Here is a 6169-nt window from a genome sequence, read left to right on the forward strand (position 1 = left end):
CTTGTACTGAACAGCTACACAGGAATTTCCACTTTTAAAAACACTTCTACTACAAATACATGGTGCTCAGCTATCCTACGGCTCCATGGCTACTAAAAATGTCCACACGTTGGCTTTTTAACGCCCCTATTCCCACCACCCTACGCCACTCATTCGCTTGACAGGGCGGCAAAGAAAACCGTCAGATCATTTTGCCGCTCCCTGTATATAGGCCTATAGCTCAAAATAAAAAATTCCCGACAAGAGGTCCCTATTAGCTTTCCACATCACATATGTAAAATGCTGATCAAGAAATTGCTTGACCTTTGACAAGAAAAAAAATGTTGAGTAATGATATATTGTCAACAAGTTAAACCACACATGTAGTCGTAGTAAATATATATCTATGGTTGTCAACATAATAAGTCATGCATCAACAAGAATATCAGGAGAAGATTAAATCATCTGATGGCCAGGCTATCAACATTTATTTGTAACACAGCTTTTTGCAGTGGTAAACAACTAGAATTAACTCTACTGACTCATGTTGAATGCTGACACTACTTACTCCAAATTTTAAAGTAATTTTGGTCTCTTAATTCCAGGTATTGTGTATAGAAACATATGAAGTTGTTGAAATAAAAAATATGAAATTATTCTTTAACATTTCTTTGCTGAATGAAATTTAAAAAAATATGCGATGAAATCATTTGGTACTTTAAACATTTTGTTTGTGCTCCACTTATGTTTTATAAGATGTAATTTGGTCAAGAAAATATCAAATTTTAGTAAACTATGTACTGAAATATGCTTTCACACCTTAAAAGGGGAAAGTGGATATCAAGTTTTAATAATGGAGTTAGGGATTTCAGATATGTTTTTGAAATCGTTGATGGAATCAGGAAAATCAGTTGTTGAAGTCAAACAAATCTTAAACGGTTTAATTCCTGTAAATTATTATTCGGATGATCTAACTTTGAACAGATCTGTTATTATAATGAAAGGATATTCTCACAATTTTACACTCCGAGTTCAACCAAGAAAGTGTCCAAGCAGAGTAACACGTTTTGATAAAACTCTTAGTAAAATAAGTCAAACCAATAGAGAAGTATGTTCATGCTCTTTATGTTTGCATGATAACACGACATACTGTAATTGTTCATTACTGTCTGAACTCAATTACACCATTCCAATGAAAGAAAATTCTATACTTAAGACTTCAGTGAAAAGAAGTAGAAAATGGCCAGATATGATGGGAAAGATGATTGAAGCTGTCACCTTCCATCGACCTATTTCAACAATCATAAATAAGAACGAGTCAGATCCTGCAAGTAAGTTTTAAAATTTCACTAAATAATACTAAAAGAATATTTAAATTATTTACTTTCTTTCCAAATGTTCTAATACATGTATAGTATGAAATAAATACTTTAGCTGCACTACTTAAGAGCTTTTGTAATACTAATTAAGAGTGTTCCACACTTTAAATTTTTTTTTTTAATACCGTACTATATTTGCTTGGTTAAGAACTGTTCTCTAAGAAAAGCTAAAACATATTTGCCTAACAGAGAGAGGGTAAGTAAATAAATGATTACCTGCAACATGGAACATCCATAAACTTTCCAATTGTATTACTGTTATACTAAATAGTCCTAGTAGTCCAAGAATTGCCCCCTTCGTGAAGGTTTTCAAACCCTGTCCTTCATAACTTGAAAGTCTGATTACAACTGTTGAGAGCACAATTATTCTCCATAAAAACAAAACAAAGTCATGCTAAGTAAATCATGACATATTTAGAACGTATATTTTTAATGTTTTCCAGAGAGATATGATGGTTTGGAGATGAACATATTTATTGAGATAGCCAAGAAGTTGAACATGACTTGGCGGATCAATGAACTGGATGGTGAGATGGATAAGTGGGGACAACTCCTGAGCAATGGTACTTGGAAAGGAGGAATCATGGAGCAACTCACCTCAGGAACTGCGGAAATTGGATTTTCTACTCTTTGGATGTCTCCTTACCAGATACCTTACCTGGATTACACAACTTCTTGGACCTCTGTAAATGCTTTTTAGCTAAATGGACTAAGTTACCTTGCTCCGGATTGATCCTTTGTAATATGGTACACTATTATAGTATCAGACTTCTCGAATCCATCATCAGGTATAACAAAAACATCAGGCAGTCATGGCTCATCTTCCGACATCGCGGCACGTGTCTTCCGTGATAACACTGGCCATTTTAGCGAATTTCCCATATAGGGAATAAGCTATTACCGTAGTACTCATGGTAAGACCTGGACCCGGGACCATTTACTTTTTCGTTTTGAGGTCCCTAGAGGGCAAAAACACCATCCGTTCAAATTCATATATACATATATATGTGTGTGTGTGTGTCCGTAAGCACCATAACTCGAGCAAAAATGATCCAATTTTGATGAAATTTGGTACAAACGTGTAAACTCACATTTATTCAAACGAGTTCGCGAACCAGCATGATCGGACTATGGGAACGGGGGTTTTACGCGGCAAAAATTGGTTTTTCCTATTTTTGACACTGAAAATACAAAATTTCACAGTTTCTTTGGAAACCATTTTGTAGAGCTTAAAAAAATAAATAATTTTGTAAATTGAAGCGTTGTTGTATGCCCAAAGGTTAGGGGGATAGTTTAAAAAATTGTAAATTTAAAATTCCCATGCTATTCTTATAGAGAATAAATACAGTTGTAGTTTGCTTGTTTATGGATACATTTTTTAACCAAATTTTGAAATATTTTGATTATTTTATACTAAACTATTAACATTGCAATGTTAATACTGTGTATACTGTGACAAGCATTTAATGATCTTTTACTAACTCTCTCCACCGACTTTTCCAGATATCATCAAAATTCCTAGTTCCAAGACCTACAGTTATTGGCATCTCCTGGGAAAGTCTAGTGAAGCCATTTTCACTCCCAGTGTGGAGTGTGGTTGTCCTCTGCTTACTTCTGTTCCCTGCAAGTGTTTGGGTCATGATCCACCTACACTTGTTGTTTACTAGAGATCAGCAGCTTTCGGCTAAGACAAGTATATTCTTGATTCATCTAATAGCATGTTAAGTACAGTAAGGTTTTAAGAAATATAAATAAATAGTAGTTTTTAAGGAAAAATATACACACCGCTGCATCTTTATATTTAGATTCACTTGCCCAAAATCTTGAGGGACATAAATGGTTTTATTTAGATCTAGATCCTTTGTATGATTTTGTATCAACTAGCAAGTTGTTGAAAAGTTCTGCATTAATAGGTTTTATTCAAACTATAAAACTAAATGTGTAAGTTCATATTAGTACTTTGGTTGGTTCCTGGCTCCTTTAGTAAATGGAGATAATGTAACTCTTCCTTCAGAATTGAGGATTTTATCCTTTGCCTTTATTTTCTAAGTATGAAAACCATATACTGGTACAAATGTTTGTTTGAAAGGAGTGAAATTGAATTAAACACAACTAAAGTCATTTGCACTATAACATTTTAAACTAGTGAAAATTCAGTGATACAATTTTGTTTCATAAAAACAAATTGTGAATTAAAAAAATATTTGGTCTAAATTGAACATAAAATACCTATAAGGGGTGTATAAAAAATAGATTACACAATAAAGTATAGAGTGTGATATTTTAGCTGAGCTGCTGAGCTGAGCCTAGCCTACAAGCCCTAGAGATCGAGCGCCAAGTAAGAAAATCAATTGCAATCACAGAACGTGTCTGAGAAGATCACACGATAGGGGATGGTAACTATAACAAGGATGATAATTTCAGGAGGGCGGGAAACCATGGAGTTGTGACGTCGCCTAGACCTATTGTCACTAAGTCTGAAAGGCATTTGCCGATTACCCAACAAGGCCTACAAGATCTTCTGTACTGTCCTCTTAACTCGCACCTCGGTTCACTCCTGGCAGATGGCTGCCACCTGTTAGTCCAGGATTGATTTGTACCATACCGACACTCCAGTTGCCATAGCTACCACATCTCCTGCAGAGCCGTTGGACCCACAACTGCAGCACAGTGGTGTAGGATGATCCATCTGCAAAAGTTTTGTATCATCCCTGGTGTAGCATGAGGTGTTGTGATTCTTATTACCCAGCCTTGGTCCAATACCTATGTTATTACAATTTTAGCCGATGAGAGGATAATCCAGACCTGATGGGGTTATAGATGCTAACAACCTATTTAGAGCTGGTAAATTTGTAATGTGGTGATTTCAGATCCTATAGATGTGGCCTCCTACGTACTCTACACCCTGGGCAGTATCACAGGAGGTTCTGGAGTACTTAGCAAGAGACAGGAGCCTCCAGTTAGGATCCTAGTGTCCTGCTGGTATATATTTATACTTTTGATCTGCAACAGCTACACCTCCAAGATAATGGCTTGTCTTACATTGCCCAGTTACACACCAAAGATAGACTATGGCCAACAACTTATTGATCAACAATTTTCATGGGGTCTACCTTACCAAGAAAACACCCTCTTTAAACAATTAGACTTGGATGTAAGTGCATTTTATAGAGTATTCATATTTTAAACATAAGACAAATAAAGGAACCAGTGTTCCCACTAAGCTGGGATACAAATTTTAAAGTAACCACATGATGATGCTATCTTAAATTGTTATGTACATGAATATTTACAAGTGAAAAACCACTGTGCATAAATGTTCATTTGGCATACTCTCCTTAAAAGTTTTAAAAAGCAAAACTACGTATTTATAAGATTACATGTTTTTCACATGACCTCATTATTCATTACTGCCTTAATTATCGTAGCACTGCTTGTGGTTGACTGTGTTTTGTAGCCCTAATATGAACATTGCCTTTTCAGCAACACTGGCAAAGAGAGTTCACAAAGAGTTATATGGTTTACAAGAAATCAAATTTGAAAGAATTGCTTTTGTCAAAGAGATTTACTGTGGTTGTACAAAAAATGGAAAGCTGCGACTATCTTTTCATGGATGACCCAATTGACGAAGATATAGCAGACAACTTTAGGGTTATGAAAGAGGATATCAAGAATTATCGATGTGCCATTGGTTTCCGCAAGCACTCTCCTTTGTTGCCAGCCTTCGATGAAGTGTTGAAGCGTTTCATTGAAACAGGTTTGGTGAAACATTTCAAAGAAGATGCTGAAAGAAGATTTCAGAAGCCTGCCTATAAGCGTGTATTGTTTGATCTTGACAATGGTATTCAATCAAAGGAGATTGCTGCATTTACTCTAAAAAATTACAACTTCATGATTTATTTTTACTTTTTTGGTATGCTTATATCCATCATTTGTTTTATCTTAGAACTGTGTAGTAAGCAAATTATTGGATTTCTTTATTGAACACTTAGTGTCATGATTATAAATCAAATGTTATAAATGTTTTTATACAGTTTAATGATTTGTGTGAAATGACAATATATTTTTTATTGCTGTTCCTATTTAGATTAATACTGCAAACAGAAATCAATAAATGACACATTTTCTCTGTAAAAATAGTTCAAAATTGATTGTAATTGCATCTTGTTTAATATTGTTAGAAAATGTCTTTATTTAGCGATCAACTAATCAGATTTTCAAACTAAAAGGAAAAAACTGAAGCCAGAAAAGTTATGGAAAATAAATTATGAACGTTTTTTATCACTCCGTACAGAAAGTAGCATAAATTTACTTTTTATGACAGCTAAAAGCAAAGAAAATAATGTCTCCAATCAGCTGATTTTCACTTATTGCTCTAAATTTACTTTCTCTTGTTCCCCATTAGCCTACCACTTGTGCTAGTGTTTATTTATTTATGTAGGGTGATTATAGCTGTGCCAGATGTTTAATTCGAAAACTATAAAGCCGGGTTTACACGATGCAAGTTGGCGAGACAATTGTCAGGAGACAACTGACTGGCTTGGAATTACTGGCTTTGTGTAAACACTTCAGGCCAATTGTCCCGAAATTCAGTTGTCTCCGGGAGTAGACTGAGGACAGTGAGCTGGGCCCATTGAGGCCCCCACCCCTCAAAAACCCAGTTGTCGTGACAATTGGCGCCATGTAAACGGTGTAGAGGCCAATAGCACTGTCTTGTCTTTTGGCAGTAGTACCCTGGTTCACTGTAAAATGCCTGGGCAAGTGTTGGCCACGTGTGAACAGGTTCTCGTTCAACTTGCCTGGCCTACGAC

Source organism: Macrosteles quadrilineatus, unplaced genomic scaffold (assembly GCF_028750875.1).
Source record: "Macrosteles quadrilineatus isolate MER2022 unplaced genomic scaffold, UCM_ALF_1.0 Scaffold_7__1_contigs__length_78375512, whole genome shotgun sequence".
Taxonomy (NCBI): Eukaryota; Metazoa; Arthropoda; class Insecta; order Hemiptera; family Cicadellidae; genus Macrosteles; species Macrosteles quadrilineatus.